This window comes from Lepidochelys kempii, chromosome 15, assembly GCF_965140285.1.
Source record: "Lepidochelys kempii isolate rLepKem1 chromosome 15, rLepKem1.hap1, whole genome shotgun sequence".
Classification (NCBI taxonomy): Eukaryota; Metazoa; Chordata; order Testudines; family Cheloniidae; genus Lepidochelys; species Lepidochelys kempii.
The window spans coordinates 1,205,396-1,229,369 of NC_136394.1; the positions used below are offsets into that span (position 1 = coordinate 1,205,396).

Below are 23,974 nucleotides of genomic sequence, written 5' to 3' on the forward strand. Positions count from 1 at the left end.
ACTGCAACTTGATACCATTACTCCTTGTTCTGTCATCAGCTACCACTGAGAGCAGTCTAGATCCATCCTCTTTGGAACCCCCTTTCAGGTAGTTGAAAGCAGCTATCAAATCCCCCCTCATTCTTCTCTTCTGCAGACTAAACAATCCCAGCTCCCTCAGCCTCTCCTCATAAGTCATGTGTTCCAGTCCCCTAATCATTTTTGTTGCCTTCTGCTGGACGTTTTCCAATTTTTCCACATCCTTCTTGTAGTGTGGGGCCCAAAACTGGACACAGTACTCCAGATGAGGCCCCACCAATGTCGAATAGAGGGGAACGATCACGTCCCTCGATCTGCTGGCAATGCCCCTACGTATACATCCCAAAATGCCATTGGCCTTCTTGGCAACAAGGGCACACTGTTGACTCATATCCAGCTTCTCGTCCACTGTAACCCCTAGGTCCTTTCTGCAGAACTGCTGCCGAGCAGTTGTCCTTACCAACCTTGGCATTCAGGTATCCCATAACGCTAGGTCGTGGCGTGGTACTCTCTCTAACTCCGCCTGTAGTGTAAGCTAGAATTTGTCCTCTTTTCTTCATCGCTGTCATTTGTCAGAGCATAGCACTGAATCAAGGTGACATTATTATGTTTCCCTTTCAGTCTGGCTCTCATAAGTCTGCTGCTGATGGATTTCCATTCAAGCAGAGAATGCTCCACTCCCTTCTTCAAAAGAATGGCAACACCCTCATGGTGTTGCCCATCATCCCATCCAGAAAACAGCAAAGTTTCTCCCAAGGCTGTTGTTAATCTTCCTGATCCCATCCATCTGCTCTCTCTGACACCCAGGATGTGTAAGCTGTAGCATCTCTTCTCTGCTGTGACATCAGCTAGCTTCCCTGTATCGTACATTGTCCGTATGTTCCAAAAAACAAGTTTGTTTCTCCCCCCCTCCAGCTTTTGAAAGTATCTTGTCTCCTCATTGGTCATTTTGGTCAGGTGCCAGCGAGGTTATCCTAGCTTCTTAACCCTTTACAGGTGAAAGGGTTTTTGCCCTGGCCAGGAGGGATTTTAAAGGTGTTTACCCTTCCCTTTATATTGATGACACCAGGGGTTCTCACAACAAATTTATTGGTGGCCTCAGAGTGCAGCCACCAACTCTCACTGGTGGCCGCACTAATATTTTCCTAAAATACTTAATTAATTTTAGAAAAAACAATTAAATATGCGCAGATTCACATCCCAATCATTGTAATGTATATTTGTAGGGCTTTTTGGCAGACTCAATAACAAAAATAATTCTGCCTCTCCCTTCGCCCCACCCCCACCCCATCCAGGGCTTCGTGGGTCCTGGGGCTTGCTGTGAAAAGTGGTATTTGTATCTTTGTTAATATCACAGCACACTGAGTCGCTATCTGGGAGGCTATGAAAAGTGATAAGTGATATTAACAAACATGCAAGTATCACTTTTCACACATAGCTAGTAAATCTGCTGTGAAAAGTGAGACTTGCATGTTTGTTAAATCACTTTTCTCAGTATGCCCCAAGACCCATTAAGCCCCGGATGGGGGAGCTGAAGGGGGAGGCAGCAGGGGCCTGGGGCAATGGTGGGATGGATGCAAGGCCAGAAAGGCAGCGAGGTCCTGGGAGGGGGGGATGGATACATGGCCGTGGGAGGCAGCAGGGGCCAGGGGCGATGGGGGTGGGTGGTGAGCCCCACTGTTGCGTTGGCAGAGCCAGGGCCTGGTGTCTGCTGCCATGCACCCAGGGCCAGGGCTCAGTGCCCGCGGCCAGAACCCGGAGCTGGGGACGGGAACTGCGTGGCTGAAGCCAGGGATCAGAGCCTGCGGCCAGGCAGACGAAGCTGTGGGTCAGCACCCAGGGCTAGTGCCTGCCGCCACACGGCCAGAACCCGGAGCTGGGGACGGGAACTGCGTGGCTGGAGCCAGGGATCGGAGCCTGCGGCCGGGCAGACGAAGCTGTGGGTCAGCGCCCAGGGCTAGTGCCTGCCGCCACACGGCCAGAGCCCAGAGCTGTGTGCCGGAGCCCAGGTGTGCGTGGCTGGAGCCAGGAGTCAGCGTTCGCTGCTGCGTGGCCAGGGCCAGGGCCGGCACCACGTGGCCAGAGCCTGGGAACAGAGCTGTGGGTCGGCACTGGCTGCTGTGCAGTGGGGCAGGGGATCAGCACCAGGGGCTAGGCAGGAGTGGCTGGAGACTGGGGCCAGCGCTCGCCACCACACGGCCGGAACCGGGGGCCAGAGGCCGACTGAAGCTCTGCGGCCAGGGGTCAGTACCTGCTGCCCTGCAGCCAGAGCCAGGGGTTGGCGCCCAAAGCCCCATGCTTGGAGCCTGCTCCTGTGTGGCTGGGGGTCGGCGCCTGGGGACAGCGCCTGCCATTGCGCGGACGGAGCTCGGGGCTGGAGCCGGGAGCCAGCACCTGATGCCACGCAACTGGAACCCGGGGCCAGAGGCTGAAGCCCTGCAGCTGGAGCCTGCCGCCCAACTCCCATCCGCATTTGAGAAACGTTGCCTTAGAGTACATGGAATCAACAGATCTTCCACCACCACCTTCAGAGACGCATCTTTGTTAATCACCTCTGAACACAGCTGCATGGGGATTCAGGCTCTAGTGTGGTATTTGCTTGGATGGGACATGCCGAGCTTCACACACTCCTGTGCAATTTCCTGTCTCATGCAGCAATCACCAGACCCCTGCTGCGATGCGTTATGTAAGGGGTCTTGAGGCTTGGATCTTCCCTTTCAGTGGTGGGACAACACTGCCCCTCTGTGGCCAAATATGTAACTGTATGAAATATCCTGCAACGATTTGCTGGACACTGTCCCAGCCACTTTCTCTCTTCAAAGAAGAGCTCTCACACCAGGGGACACGCATCAGAATGAACGCATGGGTCCATCCGCTCTTCAGGGGGCTGGAAACTATTCTTGCCACAGGTGCCAGTTAAGAAGGTCTTCATGTTTAACCAGGGCATCCTCCGTCTCAGGCCCTGTTCGTTCACCTGATCTGGCAGCAAGGTTGCAATGCTGTCGTTGTGACACCTCATCCTTCTCTTTAGCAACAGGCACAGCTGTTAAAAAAGCAGGTCCCCAAAGCAGCCATTGCAGTGTTACAGACATAGGACTATGGTTTTATGACAGGGTTGAGCAAAAGAAGAGACCAAACAGTGACAGAAAGAGCTTCAGTTCAATCACTGAGGGCCAGATTCTGCACCCTTTTCACCCTGAGTAATACCTAGCTTTAGAAGCAATAGGATGACTTGGAACAAATCACAGAGTCAGGTGCTACTCAGCGTGGATAACAATGGAAGGATCTGGCCCCCAAAGCTGAAAACCTGCAGTAGCCCGTAGAGCCAGTGCATGCCCCCATTCAGAGGGGAGTACAGCGGGTGGAATAAGCCACACCCCCATTCCTTCTCTGTCCCATCCCCAGACTCCACTGGGGTTTCCTATGGAGCTGAGCTCCATGGCACAAAGAGAACATCAATCATCCTGCACAGGGTCTGCAAATTCAGCCCCCCTCTGCAGTGACCCCATCGAAGGCCACGCTCTAGCCTTATTGTCCAAGGGCCAACACAAAGCCTAGTGACTGGTACTGCAGGAGGGCAGGCAGAAGAACTCCTGACCATTCATTCCAGCGGCAGACTGAAATGGACACAGTCTTCTTCCTGAGGGGAACTTCTTTAAGTGCCCCGCTCGCAAAGTGTAAAGTTAAATTAAGAGCAAGAGAAACAGAATGCCTTAGCAGGGTTTGCAGGCATCTCAGTGCATTCTCTATTCTCCTGGAAATTTTCACTTCAATGCAGACTTAACTCAGGCCCAGCTGTCGATTTTCCCCTTAACATTCTCTGTGTTCACACATATGCACTCCTCTATCAGTCCTACACAGTGAGGTAGCCAACACTCCCTGAGCCATACAGCAACGATCATAGGACTGGAAGGGACCTCAATAGGTCACCTAGTCCTGTCCTCTGCACTCATGGCAGAACTAAGTATTATCTGCATGTATTACTACCCTGAGGTAACCGCAGTGACAACACAGTCATAACAATCAAGACATGATGGTCCTCCAATCCCTTCCCATAAGTCCTGTGACCAGAACTCCATCTGCCTTTGCTTCACTACCTCGTCTCCTCTGCTCAGTGCCCTGCTTGTCGTTTCTTCAGCTTTGCACAACTCTGGTGTTTGATACAGCACAACAATGTCCACTACCATGCCTGTGCAACAGCCTGCAGCTACCAGAGCAGGCAGACAAGTTGTCCCACAACACCCTGCAAATGTGAGCTGTGACAGGGCAAGGCCAGACGGCTATAGAAAAGTAGTGGGAGATAGAAATATTAGCTCCAGGCTAAACAAATCCCTGGTACCAGGATAAGTGAAATGGCAGCTGCTCCAGGTCAGTTAAGACACCTGGGGCCAATTAAGAACTTTCCAGAAGGCAGGGAGAAGGCTAGGTTGATTGGGACACCTGAAGCCAATCAGGGGCTGGCTGAAACTAGTTAAAAGCCTCCCAGTCGGTCAGGTGGGTGTGCATGTCAGGAGCTGTGGGAGGAAGTTGCGCTGTTGGAGAGGCTGAGCAGTACACACCATATCAGGCACAAGGAAGGAGGCCCTGAGGTAAGGGTGAAGTGGAGCTTGAGGAAGTGAGGGCTGCTGTGGAGGAAGTAGCCCAGGGAATTGTATATGTCATGTTTCTAAAAGGTCAGCTACCATAGCTGATACTATTAGGGTCCCTGGGCTGGAGCCCGGAGTAGAGGGTGGGCCTGGGCTCCCCCCCACCTTTGCCCCCTGATTAATCACTGAGACTGGGAGACAACAGAGACTGTGCAAGGAAGGATAACTTCTCCTCAGCTCCGTCGCTGGCTTATGATGAAAATGGCTCAGTAGACTGTGACCCTTGTCTCTAGAGAGAGAAGGGTTACGTGGAGGGTCACAATGAGCCTCTGAGGCCAGCGAAATCCGCCAAGAAATGCGGGACCCATGGAGGCAAGGACAGAGCTTTGTCACAGAGCGCACAGAGAGTTGTGGTTCTGTGGACCCTGGGATAGATGCCCAGATAGCTGCATTGTTTGTCATAGCCAGATGCAGGGCCAGTGCTGATGGGGGGCATGACAACACAGCAATGTGGTCACCCTGTTGCGGGTTAGGCTACTATGGGTTAATTTAGCCCCTGATTGTTTACTCCATGCTTGGCATGCAGTGAAGGCATTGATAGCCTAACAGAACACAGGAGTTATGTCTTACCCTAACCTACCAACAAGACTCAAGGTATGCTATAGGTGCCCCCATAGCCCCACAATATGCCAACATTTTTATGGCTGACTTAGAACAACGCTTCCTCAGCTCTCATCCCCTAACGCCCCTACTCTACTTACACTACATTGATGACATCTTCATCATCTAGACCCATGGAAAAGAAGCCCTTGAGGAATTCCACCATGATTTCAACAATTTCCATCCCACCATCAACCTCAGCCTGGACCAATCCACACAAGCGATCCATTTCCTGGTCACATAAACACCACCCTATACCGGAAACCTACTGACCGCTATACTTACCTACATGCCTCCAGCTTCCATCAAGGACACACCACACGATTCATTGTCTACAGCCAAGCTCTAAGATATAACCGCATTTGCTCCAATCCCTCAGACAGAGACAAACACCTACAAGATCTCTATCATGCATTCTTAAAACTACAATACCCACCTGCTGAAGTGAAAAACAGATTGACAGAGCCAGAAGAGTACCAAGAAGTCACCTACTACAGGACAAGCCCAATAAAGAAAATAACAGAACGCCACTAGCTGTCACCCTCAGCCCCCAACGAAAACCCCTCCAACGCATCATCAAGGATTTACAACCTATCCTGAAGGACGACCCATCACTCTCACAGATCTTGGGAGACAGGCCAGTCCTCACTTACAGAGAGCCCCCCAACCTGAAGCAAATACTCACCAGCAACCACACAACAAAAACACTAACCCAGGAACTTATCCTTGCAACAAAGCCTGATGCCAGCTCTGTCCACATATCTATTTAAGTGACACCATCATAGGACCTAATCACGTCACCCACGCCATCAGAGTCTCGTTCATCTGCACATCTACCAGTGTGATATATGCCAGCAATGCCCCTCTGCCATGTACATTGGCCAAACCAGACAGTCTCTACATCAAAGAATAAATGGATACAAATCTGGCATTAGGAATCATAACATTCAAAAACGAGTAGAACACTTCAACCTCTCTGGTCACTCAGTAACAGATGTAAAAGTGGCAATTTTGCAACAGAAAAGCTTCAAAAACAGACCCCAATGAGAAACTGCTGAACTGGAATTAATTTGCAAACTAGATACCATTAACTTGGGCTTGAATGGAGACTGGGAGTGGCTGGGTCATTACACAAATTGAATCTATTTCAATCTATTTCCCCATGTTAAGTATCCTCACACCTTCTTGTCAACTGTCTGAAATGGGCCATCTTGATTATCACTACAAGATTATCCTGCTGATAATAGCTCATCTTAATTAATTAGCCTCTTAGAGTTGGTATGGCAACTTCCACCTTTTCATGTTCTCTGCATGTATATATATCTTCTTACTATATGTTCCATTCTATGCATCTGATGAAGTGGGCTGTAGCCCACAAAAGGTTATGCTCAAATAAATTTGTTAGTCTCTAAGGTGCCACAAGTACTCCTGTTCTTTTTGTTAAACCCCTTTCACTTTTGCTGGAACATGCTCATGTCCCATCACCATTTTCCATCACATAGTCAGGAAGCACCAGTAATTCACCTGTGCTTGATATATGGTTCAGCAATAAAGGAGCCTTGGGTTCAGTGATATACAGGGTTTTCACTCTGCAGCAGGAGAGCTGGAGTAATTTGTATAGTGGGGGGTTGAGAGCCATTGAACCAAACTGTAAACCATGAATATAATGGAAACCATTTCAAGCCAGTGGGTGGAGCAGCACCCCCAGCACTGCTAATTCCAGCACCTATACTCTGCGACGATACCGAGAGCCTGAAAAGGTGTCCACAATCTCAGCAACAGGGGGTTGTACTGTGCACACAACGCATACACATACAGGTCAAATCTGGGGTGGCAGGTGTGTTTTCAAGTAACGCTGAAGGAAAGCATCTTTAGCTCAGGGGTGGGCAAATTTTTTGGCCTGAGGGCCACATCTCGGTAAGAAAATTGTATGGCGGGCCATAAATGCTCACGAAATTGGGGGTTGGGGTGCAGGGGGGCAGGTGAGGGCTCCGGCTGGGGGGTGGGGCCAGAAATGAGGAGTTCAGGATGCGGGAGGGGGCTCCGGACTGGGGCAGGGGGTGGGTGCAGGGGTGTGTGTGAGGACACCATCAGGGGGTGTGGGCTGTGGGGTAGAGCTGGGGAGGAAGGGTTGGGGTGCAGGAGGGTGCTCCGTGGGACTGAGGAGTTCGGAGGGCAGAAAGGGGATCAGGCCTGGGACATGGGGTTGGGGAATCAGGGGTGCAGGCTCCGAGCAGCGCTTTCCTCAAGCAGCACCCAGAAGCAGCGGTATATCCCTCCTCCAGCTTTTATGCAGAGGCATAACCAGGCAGCTCTGCGTGCTGCCCTGTCCGCAGGCACTGCCCTGCAGCTTCCATTGGCTGTGGTTCCTGGCCAATGTGAGCTGCGGGGGAAGCACTTGGGGCAGGGGTATGTGCGGAGCCCCGTGGCTGCCCCTATGCATAGGAGCTGGAGGGGGCACATGCTGCTGCTTCCTGGAGCTGCGCAGAGTGGGGCAAGCTCCTGACCCTGCTCCCCGGTGGGAGCTCAAGGTCTGGATTAAAACGTCTGGAGGGTCAGATGCAGCCCCTGGGCCGTAGTTTACCCACCCCTGGTCTATGTACTGATTTCCAATCCTGGGTTGCTCTTGGAAAAAGGTCCTAATTTCAGTCCTGGCAAACGACACCTTCAGCTCTTGCAAGGTGCATTTGTCCCAGGTCTCAACTTTCTGACTCTGACCCGCCGACATCTTGGTTCCTCTACAGCTCAGCTTTGGGCACCGAGGCAGGAGGCAGCCCAGCTTCCACCGCTTGTGATTGGTGCCAGGGCTCCACGTAGATAAATGACTGACACGCCTGACCCTGCAGAACATGACAGGGGGTTAGTCCAATTGCTGGTGTTCAGAACTGCCCTGGGTTCAATCCTCAGTCCACGACTGTGTCTGTGTTTAATCGCAGGAGCCCTTCTGTAGCTCAGGAAGCAACTTAAGGAACTCTTCTTGTTTCCCCTCCCTCTGGGGCTGAGGTTCCAGCAGCCACTGGCTGCCGATCGGAGGAAAGGTCCGGGAGAGAGGAGAGAGAAGCACCAATAAGAGTGCATGTGGGCAACATTTATGCTGGCTCTTCTTGCCTGTCTGTCAAACCACTGATTTGAACCCGCCTATTTGTGACACTCCCAGAGCTGGGGAAGCCACGTGAAGTTCTCAGAGCTGGGGACTAGGGAGAACAGGATGTGATGTGATAGTCTGCAAATAATAACGCAAAGTGCACACAATTAGAGAGACGAGGAGGGGAAATACCACCACCACCACTGTACTGAACCAAAAACCCACCCTCAGCGTGAACTCGTTCCCAGACTCGTTGGCCTGTTTCTCGGGGCTCTGTTGCGGTAGCCCTGCCGTTTGCGTCTTTCCCTGGGTGAGTTCCATAGCTGGGAATGAAGTTGATTAGCCCACTCTGACTTTAATCCAAAGGGAAAGGCCTCTGTAGCGCATTCCCCATTTAACTGTCCTCCTGCATAGGGGTCTGGACTGGTCAGCCAAGTCACAGAAAACAGGAAAGAAACAATGTAGTTTTTGGTGACTTTAGCGGCTCCAGCACTGAGCAAGTGGCTCTAAATAACAGCTGAGCGTCAGATAACACAGGTGAGAAGCCAGAGACTGTGGTCACCGTAGTAGAGGTTGATGAAACAAGCTGAGACTCAAGTGCGTCCCATCCATCCCATCTCAGCATTTCCCAGGCTAGGTGCCCCAGGGCACCGTGCTGCAGCCATTCATCCTGGGGTGCTCAGGGAAGACATGGAAGGAGTCCCGGGTGGCTACTTGCTAGAATCCTTTCCCCCGATTTTACCCCTTTTGTCCCAAAGTGAGGATAAGGAATCGTACACTGATGTACGCAGTCTGAATGAACTCTCCAGTGACGTTTAATGGTGAGCTGTGGAAAAAGACTTCAGAAGCTTATCTCGTTTGGATGGACACACCCACCCTGCCTAGGTGCTCAGCATGATGGGATTGCTTGCCCAAATGATCACTTGTGGCTGGTGTTGGATCCCCAGTCTCCTTGTTATTGGGGCAGGAGTGGAAAAGGGTTGTTATCCTTTTTGTGTGAACTAAGGGCAGCAGAACTGTATCTGGCATACCCAGTGGAGGGACTCACCCTCAACTGAATGGCACTGACTAGGCAGGGTACATGGGTTCCAAAGCCACATAAGCTAAGAGAGGGTGGGGATAAGTACTTGTACCTGGTGGTGTGAGTCTTGTTTAAGGGTCCTGGACATCATTTGATCCTTTCTTTCTTCGTGGCATGATAACATTTTGTCTATGCATACTTGTGTTATTTGTTTATATTCATCCTTTATAATTTGACTGAGTTTTCACTCTGCCGTGGCGTGTGTGGTTATTTTTAGGAAAAGTCACGAGCCCCATGAATTTTTATTTATTGCCCATGGCAAAATCTTAGCCTTATTCATAATAAACAGAGTCCTAGGCATGGAAAAGTGTATGAGTGCTTAGCTCTTACTAAGCACAATCCCACATTCTTTTAGAAACCGGATTTGCCTATAACCTCTGGTTTTGTTGGAAGCCTTTCTGCAGGCTGTGTCTGCCTTCTGGACTCAAAATATCTGAGCAGTTGAGAAGCCCCCCCCCCCCCGCCCCCAGAATAGTGCTTCTTTTCCAGTGTGTAGACCTCAGAGCCCTTTTTTGTCACTGGAATCAGTGACACCAGCCCTGTGGAACTGTGGCAATAGTTCTCTGCCTGTATGACAATGTATTAATACTGTGAGCAAAAGCTTTTGTGTAGCAATAAACTTTGGGCTAAGTGTGTTAGATGCTCCTTGAGCTAGTTATACTTAGTCCACCAACATGTGAGTGAGTGGCATACACACTATGGAAACCAAAAGAAAGGGTAAAATTACCCCAATTTAGACTACCTCTAAACCTGCTGATTCTCCCCTCTGGCGCTGGGCCTTTGCACGGGTCTAAAACCAGTAATATTTTTGTCTTTGTCTTTTGTCAGGAATCAGTGTTGTTTTCACACAAAATTGCCACTGACCAGCAGTCCATGGTGCTGGTGAAAAGGCTTTTGGCCATCTCTGTCTCCTGTATAACGTACCTAAGAGGGCTCTTCCCAGAGAGCTCATATGGAACTCGCTATTTAGATGGTAATGTTTTCAATGCATGCTACTATGTTTCTATGCATTATCTTTGCCCAGTACAGATTAGTCCAGTGCTGTTCACATATTTGACAAGTTCAGTCTTTTATAGGAACATTGCTGACCGTGGCCCAAATCCTCAGCGCGCGGTATGGAGGTGCCAGATTTCTATTGAAATCAGTGGGAATTAGGCACCTAAATATCTTTCAGGATGTGAGCCTATGGGCCTTATCCAGCAGCCCTGATATAGGAAAAGCTCCTATGGCAGGAAGACAACTTAGAGCTAGTGGCAACCATCAGCTGTTTCTCTCAATGTTTGTTTTGTTTTCCAGTTGCATTCATTACTCAGCAATTTCATCAATATTGCCAATCCCAAGCATTCCAAAACCATGTGTCAGGCTCCCGCAAAATCACGAGACTGGCTTAAAAATCATAGATTTTTAGAAATAATAAATGTCAGGGTGTTTTTTATTGTTGCCTTCTGTTTTTTCAGCCATAGGGGTCAGATTTTCAAGCTTTTCTCCATAATCTGGAGATTCTGTAAATGAAAACTGAGATTCTCACATAATCACGTGGCTTCAGAGATGAGGCTTTAAGAAAAACACAAGGTATTGTGAGACTTGTGGCAAGGTCACACCATATGATGAAACTTTGATTCATCTGCATCTTTACATTAAGTTAGGGTCTGAAGGTGGGGAGAGGGAGTGACTCCATATTTTCCAGCTCTATAGATTTATCATCCTTGATTTATGCTTGAAATGGGGTACAGTTCATTTCTGTGTTCTCGTAGAGTTGTATCTTGAAATCTGGTCACTTGTTCATTATGGCCTGCTGAGGACGGAAGAGGAAATCCCAAATTTGACTTTTGATTTTTCCATCCGAAAGGTCATCAGTCTTTCTGATCAGATTTCAGATCTTCAAGTGCCTTTCTGTGCAAGAATCTTGACATTTGACCCACTCATTCCTTAGACAGCTGCAGGATTGGGCCCCAAGGTATTAATTCACCTTTGTGGTTGGCCTATCAGCATTGGCTTCAACTTTAGGAGTTTTCTGCTTGTGGATCCTAACTCCTAAACTTGGAGGACGAAAGGGCCACAGGAGCCCGGTGGGGAAACGTCACAGGGTTAGCTTATTTTGAGCACAGTTGTTTAGCTTATTTGTGTGTTAGTGAACACTAGAGTGCAGAACTAGAGGGTGCTGTTGGGAAGTGCCAGAATAAGATGAGAATGGGGATTGAGGGGAAAGGAAGTTGCTGGCATTTCTAAATGAAGCCACACTCCATAAATCCGTAACCCCAGTACTTTTTCCTGGAAGAGTTCAGTGTATTTCAGCAAAGGTCTTTGGCATTGTAAACTACAGCAGTGAGCCTGTGTCAGCTCACCTGGGATGCTGTTAAAACCATTCTTCCAGCTCAGGAAGTGTTTCCAGATAAAATACTTCATACGCTGATGACTGACTTGATTTCAGTGTTTGCCCAGTGGCTCCAGATACGCTTTGTAACTAGATGCTAACTTTTGTTTTGCAGATCTCTGTCTAAAAATCCTTCGGGAAGATAAGAGCTGTCTTGGGTCACTGCAGATAGTCAAGTGGTAAGTGAATAACAGTGAAACTTAGGGCTTGCCTAAACGAACAATTAGACCATGACAAGCTGGGATATAAATCTATCCTGGACTAGTCTGCTGCACTCCAATGTCCGTGTGCACCCTGCTGGTACCCATTGACGGTTTGCTGGAGCGCTTCAATCTAGTCTTCTTTGAAATGGGACGAGCTCAAGGTGCATTAAAGAGCTGTTAACCCACGTCAGCAGGATGCACTCAGGCAGTTAGTCTGCAGCAAGCTTGCGTGGGGTTGATTTAATCTCAGTTTTCCGCAGTCTAACTGTTCATGTAGACAAGTCCTATGATAAGTTTATGCTGAACAGCAATATGGCATTGTACCACAGGCCTTTACTTCCTAAATTTGAAATCCTTCAGGGCCAATGATACTGGATTTGCCAAAGCAGTGCCCACTGATTTATTATAAAAGCTGTGTGTGCTTAGCACCGTATATAACGAAGACATGGTCCCTCGCCAACGAGCTTCCAATGTAAATGTGATCTCATTGACCTCAATAAGAGCGGGATCAGGCCCTCAATTGAACAAACAAAGCAGGTAAGGGAGGAATGAGGCTCACTCTAAACAACGTTGTGAGGTTACTTGTTTCCATAGGTTACATATTTGCTATTTCTAGTTTTTAAAGTGATTTTATATGCTTGATTGATTTTTAACTAATATGTGCCATTTTTTCTCTTCAGTGGAAGTTGTGTCTGTTTCTGGGGGCATAACTAGGCCCTTAGCTTTCTAGAGTTCTAGTTAAGAAATGCATTTTAGAAACAGAGAGAGAAAGGTGGGTGAGGTAATATCTTGTGTTGGACCAACTTCTGTTGGTGAGAGAGACAAGCTTCCAAGCGTATACAGAGCTCTTCTTCAGGTTTCAGAAACATGGCATTACTCCTTCCTATCTGCAGAGGGAGTTGTTATAGGGAGTGTAGCACTTCTGTAAAAAGAAAAGGAGGACTTGTGGCACCTTAGAGACTAACACATTTATTTGAGCATAGGCTTTCGTGAGCTACAGCTCACTTCAGCACTTCTGTGTTGCTTAAATACTGTAAGAGCCCAATCCTGCAAATACTTATGGCTCAGCTATCTGCTGTGTCCTGTAAACACCAGGCTCAGATGAGGAGGCTGCAGAGGAGCCATATGCAGTTCTCCAGTCCTGGGGCCAGTTCTGCACTGTCTCAGGATAGTTTAGAGCAGCCTAAAATCATGATTGGAGCAGCACTCCAGCCATGCCTCCTTCCTCATAGCTATGCCAAAGGAACACCAGCTGGCTGGATCCATCAGCACAAAGAGGCCAGAATGGGGCCAACGATCTGGCCATTACTACCCAGTCTAGGGTTTACTATTTTGAGTAGTCCCAGGACGCCTGGTAAGAAGTGTTCACAGGACCAGAGCCTTAGTGTATAAACTGTGCACACATATGGAGGGGAGAAGAGACCCTTAATTGCTGAGTGACCTGAAGAGGGCGTTACAAGCTAAAAATGCTGTCAGCTCCGTACTTCTTAATGTTTGTAAATGTGCACTCTAAACTCCATCTAATAAGTGATGCTGCTAGACTGGCATGACTAGTTACTAACATTTCTTTCCTGGCAGGATTCAGGGCTGTTTTGATGCTTTGGAAAAGAACTATGTAAGTTTTTGTTTGATATTTTGGTAATATTATCTTTCTTCACTAACAATGGGCAAAATTCCGCTCCAGTTTTCCTTGTGCATTCCTGCAGGGAGCATCTCTGCTATATATTCGCCAGTGATCCCAGTGGAAACTGTACATACAGAACAAGTACACAATAGAGATCTGTGCCACAGGAAAGGAAGGAAAGCTGCTCTGCGTGTTTGTGACGTGGACTCTTACTCCTTTGTAACATGCCGTAGCGTAGTAACCATTATTAGTGTCTAGACCTGCTTGTTGTGAATGGTTTCCACACTAATTTGCAGGCTGCAGGGTTCTCCCCTGCATTCTCTGTTCTACATTCACATCTTTTAATGGATGGATGCGGATTCTGTCAGTCAAAGCAAATCTCTCTCCCTGCCTTTGTTCTTTCCCATATTCTTCTCTGCTCCCTCTTTCCTTCACCCCTTCTTTTACCGTCTCCTTGCCTTTCTTTCCTCTTTTCCTTTTTCTTCATTTTGTTGTCATCTCTGTTTTCCATATAGAGGTCAGGTCTACACCTCAGACTTATATTGGGGTAACTACATTGCTCAGGGGTGTGAAAAATCCATAACCCCGAGCGACATTGTTATACTAACCAACCACCCCCCACCCCATGTAGACAGACAGCGCTATGCTGAAAGAAAAGCTTCTCCTATTGATAGAGCTACTGCCTCTCACGGAGGTGGATTAGCTCTGCCAACGGAAGACCTAAGAGCGTCTTCACTTAAACACTACGGCAGCGTGCGGCTGTGCTAATGCAACGTTTTTAAGTGTAGACCTGCCCTGAGTTTAGATTTCCTTTCCTTTTTGTATTCTTTCAAATACAAGGCTTGAGTACCTGGTTTCAGAATAAATGCACATTTTTAAGTAATCCCAGCCCTCACTTACGCAATCTGAGGAAAATCTGACCTGTAAATACAAAGTGCTGATTGCTCTCTGTGTATCAGCGTTGTTCATCAGACTGTCATCTATATCTGAAAAAAGAAAAGGAGTACTTGTGGCACCTTAGAGACTCACCAATTTATTTGAGCATGAGCTTTCGTGAGCTACAGCTCACTTCATCGGATGCTACAGCTCACTTCATCGGATGCATACTTTGGAAAGTGTAGAAGATCTTTTTATATACACACAAAGCATGAAAAAATACCTCCTTCCACCCCACTCTCCTGCTAGTAATAGCTTATCTAAAGTGACCACTCTCCTTACAATGTATATGATAATCAAGTTGGGCCATTTCCAGCACAAATCCAGGTTTTCTAACCCTCCCCCCCCCAAACCCACTCTCCTGCTGGTAATAGCTTATCTAAAGTGATCACTCTCCTTACAATGTGTATGATAATAGAGGTGGCTCATTTCCAGCACAAATCCAGGGTTTAACAAGAACGTGGGGGGGGGGTGTAGGAAAAAACAAGGGGAAATAGGTTACCTTGCATAATGACTTAGTCACTCCCAGTCTCTATTCAAGCCTAAGTTAATTGTATCCAATTTGCAAATGAATTCCAATTCAACAGTTTCTCGCTGGAGTCTGGATTTGAAGTTTTTTTGTTGTAATATAGCAACTTTCATGTCTGTAATCGCGTGACCAGAGAGATTGAAGTGTTCTCTGACTGGTTTATGAATGTTATAATTCTTGACATCTGATTTGTGTCCATTTATTCTTTTACATAGAGACTGTCCAGTTTGACCAATGTACATGGTAGAGGGGCATCGCTGGCACATGATGGCATAGATCACATTGGTGGATGTGCAGGTGAACGAGCCTCTGATAGTGTGGCTGATGTGATTAGGCCCTGTGATGGTGTCCCCTGAATAGATATGTGGGCACAGTTGGCAACCCATAGGGTTTGCCGACATTGATAGCAGATATCGGAGGGGTAGCCATGTTTGTCTGTGTCCACAAAGACACTCCACGCATCTGAAGAAGTGGGATTTTTACCCACAAAAGCTTATGCCCAAAGAAATCTGTTAGTCTTTAAGGTGCCACCACGCTCCTCGTTGGTTCAGTAGCAGATGTCTCTCTAGAATGACATGATTAGCTGAGCTTTCAGTAGCCAGTCAATCATTAATGGGCTTGATTCAGTGCCCAGGGAAGTCTACGGGACGTTTGTGTTTTTTCCTTGTGCGCCAGGGTGGTAGCACTTTCCCATAGCTGTCATAGGCGCTGACTCCGTGGGTGCTCTGGGGCTGGAGCACCCATGGGGAAAAATGAGTGGGTGCTTTGCACCCACCGGCAGCTCCCCGCCCCCACCAGCCCCAGCTCACCTCCGCCTCCTCCCCTGAGCATGCCGCGTGCCGCTTTTTCCCCCTTGCTCCCAGCACTTAGGCCGCGAAACAGCCGAGAGGGAGTGGGGAGGAGGGGGGACTCGGCGCACTCGGGGAAGAGGCAGGGATTTGGGGAAGGGGTCCAATAGGGGCAGGGCGGGGGCGGAGTTGGGGCATGGACTTTGTGGAAGGGGTTGGAATGGGGGCGGGGAAAGGGTGGAGTCAGGGCGGGGGAGGAGGGGCGCGAGCTCCCACCAGCGCCTGGGAAAGTTGGTACCTATGATAGCTGTACCACCTCACTGAATGAAATAAACAAAATCTCCAACACCATGCTAGGTGCATGGGTAACGCTACCTAACTTAGAGAGAACCTGGATTTGTGCAGGAAATGGCCCACCTTGATTATCATGCACATTGTGTAGAGAGTTGTCACTTTGGATGGGCTATTACCAGCAGGAGAGTGAGTTTGTGTGTGTGGGGGGTGGAGGGTGAGAAAACCTGGATTTGTGCTGGAAATGGCCCAACTTGATGATCACTTTAGATAAGCTATTACCAGCAGGACAGTGGGGTGGGAGGAGGTATTGGTTCATGATCTCTGTATGTATATAAAGTCTGCTGCAGTTTCCACGGTATGCATCCGATGAAGTGAGCTGTAGCTCACGAAAGCTCATGCTCAAATAAATTGGTTAGTCTCTGAGGTGCCACAAGTCCTCCTTTTCTTTTTGCGAATACAGACTAACACGGCTGTTACTCTGAAAGCTACCTAACTTCAAAGGCTTCACGGCTTCACTCCTGCTGAATATGCCTGGTATGTGAGCAAAACCCACGGCTACATTTGTCCTAGTGTACTAAAAGCTTCATGGTGTTGTGGTGTCTTTTCAGTCCCAGCTTAGAACGACAGCGGAATGTTGTTGCAAAGGGGATGCAGGAATGGAGCATCAGCTGCAAAGCGGATGAGACGTTACGTAATATAATAAAAAGAGATTTTTACAAAAAAAGAATGATTAGATTTTTTTTTTTCCTGTGGAAGATGACAATGCAGCCTGTTACTTATCCTTCTGAGTCTTTTCCAGTTCACTGGCAATGGGAGGGCTCTGAGTATAGCAATAATTTGTACATGTATAGTGCTTTCCACCTGAGGATCTCAAAGTACTTTGCAAACTTAAATAAGTTAAACTTCCCAGCCCACATGTGGTGGGGGAGGCAAGTATCACAATTTGCAGATGGAATAAATGAGGCCCAGAAAATATGTGATTTGTCTATGATTGTCACACAATAGTCCATGCCAGAGTAGGGAATACAGCTTAGAACTTCCATGTGACCTTCGTGTCTAAGAGCTTATGTACATGGGAAAGTTATACCAGCATAAGGGAAGGTGTTAATATAAACCAATGTAGTTATACTGCTATAACACCTTGTGTTTAATATCAGAGGGCTGCCTTTGCTTTAGCTTTTGTTGGAAGGATTTTAAACTAAACCAAATCAAGCCACTCTTATTCTGGAATAACTGGGCATATAGGAGTGTATATTGGTATAACGATATTGGCTCCATTATGCCAGTGTAAGTATACTGGTATAACTGGCAAAACTTTCCTGTGTGGACGAGCCCAGAGGCAGAGAGGAACATCCAAAAGTTACTTAGCTTTCAGTTTCAGCAGTGTAGTTCTTTTGGGTGCAAAAAGCAAAAAGACAATTCTGGCTACAACAGAAATCTGTACGGATCTGATCCCACGCCCAAGTTTAAAATAAAACTCCTTCCACTGTGGCAGAGAATTGGAATAAGACTTTTCCTCCCAAATGTTCGTATCAGGCAGATCATAAGCCTCTGGCTGTGCTAGCACATAGCAGACTTCGTCTTCGAAGCACATTTGCAAACAATTAATTAAAGCTCCCAACCCTATTGCGAGGGAGGTATTATTTTATAGATGAATAAACAGGAACAGAGAGGTAAGTGTGGGAGCCATAAAAGTACTTAGGTGCCTAAATCCTGTTTTTAGGCATAACTGTTATCCAGAAAAGTCCGACATGACTGCAGTTTAACCCTGTTGGCGAATAAAGTCACTTTGCACCTACGTTTTTGCAGTAAAAGTTTCCTAGGTGCCTACATTTCTGCCTCTGAGCAACCACACTTGCTGCCTCATTCCAGGCACCTAGCTCCTGCCTAAGCCCCAGAGTGATCCAGGCACCAGGGACCGATAGGTGTTTGGCCACCTAAATTGCCTAATCCAGTAGGCGTGCTTGGAGGCCACCTGGCTCCACACAAAAGAACTGGAAAGAGGAGGTCATTCTAGCTCTTTCTCTGTCCCAATTCATATTAAATTAAAGTGGAACAGTTTCAATAGGGGATTGAGGGATGCCCCCCACATCAGCATCTTCCATAGCCTAATGGTGGCAAATCCCTGTTCAAATCTTTTCTCCCACTCTGGCAGAGGAGGGACTTGAAGGGGGTGTTTTCTATAGCCTGACTGAGTACCCTAACTCCTGGGCTGAAGGTTACAAAGGGGGGCTGCCTCTTTCCCCCCACTCATGGCTGTTTTGTATGGAGTTAAGCAGCTGCTGATGGACCCCACACACAACTTGGTTGGGCGGCAGAATGCTTCTCTTCTCCACGTTCATGAATCACAAGCAGAGCGAGGTGCCTCTTTGAAACCTGTACTTAGATGCCCAACTCAGAGAGGGATGGGACTCAGCACACACCCCTTTTGTCTGCATCCCCTATTGGCTAACTTAGGTGGTTTGTATGGGAGGCTAGGCGCCTGCCTCAAGTTTGGTGGATCTCAGTGCTGTTCCTGTGATTTTCTAGGCACGCAGAAATTAGGTGCTGTGACATTCAGTATTGCAGTCCCTGGGTCCCCTTGTGATCATGGCCTAAGTGACTTTCTCTAGACCGTAGAGGGAATTTGTGTTCAAGCCAGAACCAAAATGTTCCTGGTTGCCAGGCCTGTGCTCAGGGCCGCCAGGCCACACTGTAAATTCCACCCTATTCAAATTATGACCTAATACTTGGTGACGGTGTTTAGATGGTTTTGTTTATCGTTCGCGATTTTGGTTTGTAAAGAACAAATAGGCCGCCATGTTGGACAGCCTTTTTATTCCCTTCAGGAAAAAAAGGCGGGAAATCTAGTGGCTAGTTGCTAGACAATGAAAGGATTATCTAGGCTGGAAAAGAGCGGGAAGGCGTTGCTTCTCCTTTTGCTCTTACCTTGGAAAGAAGGGAAGCGGTCAGACACCAGTTATCCGCCTAGATAACAGCTCACCTCGGAAGGGAAAATATGTAGATTATTGTTCGGGTTTATTATTTGAAGGGAAGCATCCATCCATCCACAGGGTTTTACCTCGAGTGGTTAGGGCTCTCACCTGCAGACAGGGCATCGCAAAGGGGTTAGGGTGGAAGTTAGTTAGGCCTCTCACCTGAATCATTGTTGTTCATCGCCATTCTCTGCTGCGGTAGCTGTTCCAGTGGTGATCGTGGTCCGGAGAGTCGTCATCATCTATCGAGTCCCGGTCTCAGCAGCAGCTTCTGGACAGGGTAGAGAGAGCAGTTATCACTCGTCCCGTGGTAATTCCTATGTGAAAGAGTGCATGCCTTCCTCTCATTCCTTTGTTCATCCCATTCCTTTTTCCCCTAGTTAATAAAAGTTCGGTTGTTTCAGTGGTGGTTTTCTGTAATTATTTTATATAAGCTCTGATAGATGGGCTATACTGAGGGAATCTCGGGAGACTTCTGTTGGCTCCCCACAGGTTTCTGAAAGTAGGGTCCTGAAATAAATGACAAAATAATTTTCTCTAGACCGTAGAGGGAATTTGTGTCCAAGCCAGAACCAAAATGTTCCTGGATGCCAGGCCTGTGCCCAGGGCCACCAGGCCACACTTCCCTAACATCTTTTTTCACAACAACCCTTTCATTGTAAAAGGGTGTCACAAATGTTCACGTGGTGTGAAAATACAGCTGGTGTAAAATACAAAAATAAATGTCTCCTATCCTGTTACAGGAGAGCCACGGGGATCTGGTTACCAGAATGAAAGCCAGTGCCTGTCAGAATCAGATATCTGCAGTTAAACTTTCCACCCACTGATTTCTTAAGCTCTGTTTTCTCTCGGGTATTTGAGGCGATTCCTGTACAATACAAGCCTGACATTGCAGGACAAGTACCATTCTTGTCAGTTAACACAGGCCCAACTGAAGTCAAAGAACAGGTTAGGCTTGTCAAGCTTATAAACGCACACTAAACCCAGAGGAATCAGACATTCCAGAACGAACCTTAACATTGGGGAACCTGTTACAAGCAGCCTTCTGGAGAGCAAAATATTTCCATTTCTGAAAGCTGGATTGTTGGCAGGTCCAATACACTTTTTTAACCAGACACTCGATTCTACTGTATTTGTGGAATTTCAACAAGTACTGTTGCAACTGGTGGGGTGAGGAGGAAGAAGAGAGATCTGAGGGTGATGACTGGGTGCTGGTGGATGCTGCAGATGAAAACGTTGGGTTGCTGTTGGCATTCACAGAGCATCTCCATGGGGTTTAGCGCTTCTGGGGCGGAGAAAAGAGCACTGACTGGTGGGGCTGCATCGTAATGCAGGTTTGGGACGATGAGCAGTGGCTGCAGAACTTTTGCATGCACAAGGCCATATTCCTGGATCTGTGTGCCGAGCTCATCCCAGCGCATGAACACCAAAAGAGAGTTGCAAGGACAGTGGAGAAGCAAGTGGCGATCACACCTTGGAAACTTGCAACACCAGATTGCTAAGAGTCAGTGAGCAGTCAGTCCAGAAAATCCACAGTGAGGGCCAGTCTCATCCAAGTGTGCAATGCCATTAAGCATCTCCTGCTCCACAGTACACAACAGCTGTTAGAAAAGCCAACCGTAGAGCTGTACAGCTAAGGAAGGCCTAAAAAGAGTATTTAACAGTCAGCTATAGTAGTGTTGTGTGATACTTTTATGAATTAGTGAGCCTGGTGTGTAAAGATCTTAAATATGTCAAGGTTACTGACTCCCATAATCAACTTTGTAATGTCTCATTTATGCTTAGTATAAACTAATAAATATTCTCAGAGTTTCCAAAAATATTTTATTGTGTGCAAAGAGACAGGAAACAAAGTGCAAATATCCAAGTTAAAAACAGTTTAGCAGTACTGTAAAAATATGACTAAGGCTACGATTTTATCACGGAGGTCGCAGAAGTCACAGACTTCCGAAGACCTCCATGACTTCACCTGCTGGCGGCTGGAAGCTACAGGGTACCTCTGCCACCCAAGGCAGTGGGGCGGACCCGGAAGCTCCCAGCCACTGTAGGCAGCAGGAGGGACCCCGCAGCTTCTTGCCACTGCAGGTGCCAGAGGGAAGGGGGAACTCCACAGCTCCTGGCTGGCCCCTGCAGTTCCTGGCCTCTGGTGGTGGGGGACCCCACAGCTCAGGGCTGAGAGGGAGGGAGAACCTGGAGCTCCAAGCCCTCATGGTGCTGGGGGACCCTGGAACTCCCTGCCAGGCCCCCGCAGCTGCTCAGTGGCTCCCCATTTTGTGATGGATCTTTTTAGTTAAAGTCAGGGACAGGTCAAGGGCAATAAAAAAAATTCACCGAAGCCGGTGACCTGTCCCTGACTTTTACTAAAAAGATCCATGACAAAATCTTAGCCTTAAGTATGACCCATGCTTATAAAAATTATAAATATGGAAACAATAAACCTACAGGATGGCATATTAAATACATATAACAGTGTTTCATTCCTGTTACAAAACATGTAGCACAAAGTGTGTGGTGGCTAACGCTGTGGCTATCACAGGGTGGTGTAGTCATGGTTCTCTTTGTTTTCCCCTGGCGTGGAGGGGTAGGGGGAAGAGTTCATGGCACATTGCCACATTGATGGGCATAGGGAGCAATGACCATGGAGTCTTCTCTGGATTGGAAAGGCTGCTGTGTCCAGGGTCTTTGGGCATGTTGCTCAGTAATGTCCCTGATCTGATCCAGATTGAACTTTGGGGTGGTAAACAAGGTCATTCCAGAAGATCTCATGTGCCTTGGTAAGTGACACGAGGCAAAAGACAGATACAGAGAAGTTAAGTGACATGCCCAAAGTCACTCGGCCAATCAGTGTCAGGGTGAGACTAGAACTGAAAGGTTCTGGCTCCCAGGCCCTAACTTCAGACCACTAGACAATACTACCCATGAGAGCTGAGAAATACACTGTCTGCCTTCTACCCTTCAGCAAATTAAGAACCTGAGGTCACTTGAGTACTGGTCTGAAATTTGTTTTCCTCGGTGTACATGTCCTGTGTCCCCTCCATTGTATAGGCATAGGAAGGAGAGGATGGTGTAGGGTTAAATATCTGCATGATTTGTGTCAGGACATTAGGAAAAGCTGATGGTTTTATTAGCATTTGTAATGTTTCCATATTCAACATTTAATTATTAACATGCCAACATTTTCTTCCTGGAAAGTGTGGCTAGAGGAAACTCTTGGAAGGTTCGGTCGACTTCCCCTTCAAATAAGGCGACAGGTTGTTTGGAAAGCTGCAATCTTAGCAGCACTTTTGTCACATCGGTTAAATTATGGATTTTCAAACATGAATGATCAATCTTTAATATTATTTGGCAAACACCATGTGCACAAGCATAAAATAAGTTCAGGCCAACTGAGGTTGGGCTTCCTCCACTCCCATAACTTGAGAGGGTTATCCTATCAGAGGTCTAGTGAATGAATATGCAAGAATCCAAATGTGGTTAAGATTTTGAAGATTAAGCTAATATTTGGCAACTGCAACACGATTCTTTGCAGCAACTTCTGGTTGCTTCAGTTTCTCTGTCAGAGCCTGTTCCGGACACCACTGAAGGCCATGGAATGTCTGCTGTTAACTCAGTGGGTTTCAGAGGAGGCCCAGAGGGCACGGCCACACTGCAATTAAAAACCCATGGCTGGCCTGTGCTGCCAGCTGGCTCAGGCTAAGGGGGCTGTTTAACTGGAGAGTAGACATCTGTGCTTTGGCTGGAGCCCAGACTCTAGGTCCCTGAGAGGTGGGAGGGTCCCAGAGGTCGCAAACTCAAATGTCTACACCACAATTAAACCGCCCCTTAGTCTGAGTCAGTTAGCATGGGCCAGCCAGAGGTGTCCAGTCTCAGTGTAGGCATACCCTGAATGTCCATTTTGATTGTTTTTATTATCTGGTCATCTGTGTACTATGTGTTTGTCTTTCAATGGTGTTCTGAACTATTGAAGCTTCCCTTCAAATGCGTATGAATATTACGGGTAAATATATAGAATCATAGACTATCAGGGTTGGAAGGGACCTCAGGAGGTCATCTAGTCCAACCCCCTGCTCAAAGCAGGACCAATCCCCAATTTTTGGCCCAGATCCCTAAATGGCCCCCTCAAGGATTGAACTCACAACCCTGGGTTTAGCAGGCCAATGCTCAAACCACTGAGCTATCCCTCCATGTATGAGTTCTACTAATTGAATTGAATTGAATTTTATAAATGAATAGAATTCAAGCAATTCTACAAACAAACAAAAATACATTTGTTTACTTCGGTCTTTAATGCCTCATGATGTTGAAGCCATAGATCAAATCTAAGACATTATTGCATATCTAAGGAAAGTCACCTTTCCACTGATATAGGACAACCCTTAAATCCTGACAGTCCAAGGTGAATCTATGTGCAGCCACTGGCCCCAGTTTGTCTGTCTATCTATCTGTGACAAAACATTAAAAACAGCTCACAGACTGCTGAGGTCCACAGAAAAATTCCTTTCTAAGTGACTGATCCGAAGCCCACTGAAGTCATTGGGATCAGTGGGGTTAGGCTCAGACCCTAAGCGGAGAACTTCTTCAAACTATTGAACTTTGGAAAAAAAGGCTTTTATCAAAAGGGATCTTTCTTCTGAGATGATTCATAGGTGGATGGAAATTATTCAGGACTGAATGTAACCATTGAGATTATCAAGATGTCACAAGTCAAACCAGGGGAAGAGAGCCCTGGTTTCAGTAGCACAGTTAGGTTTTTGACAGATATATACCACTCATCTCCTAGACTCCAACTGAGCATTAAAAACACTCCTGGCTTGGCTGGTG

At 47.5% G+C, this 23,974-nt stretch overlaps 1 long non-coding RNA gene across 1 annotated transcript in view; it reads right to left on the minus strand.

Moving 5' to 3' along the window:
* Window positions 1-23,974, minus strand: part of LOC140898966 (uncharacterized) — a 40,995-nt gene that overhangs the window by 7,846 nt on the left and 9,175 nt on the right. The window contains exon 2 of the long non-coding RNA XR_012155170.1: window positions 19,316-19,424. This is a non-coding gene — a long non-coding RNA (uncharacterized LOC140898966). The remainder of the gene's footprint in view (window positions 1-19,315; window positions 19,425-23,974) is intronic.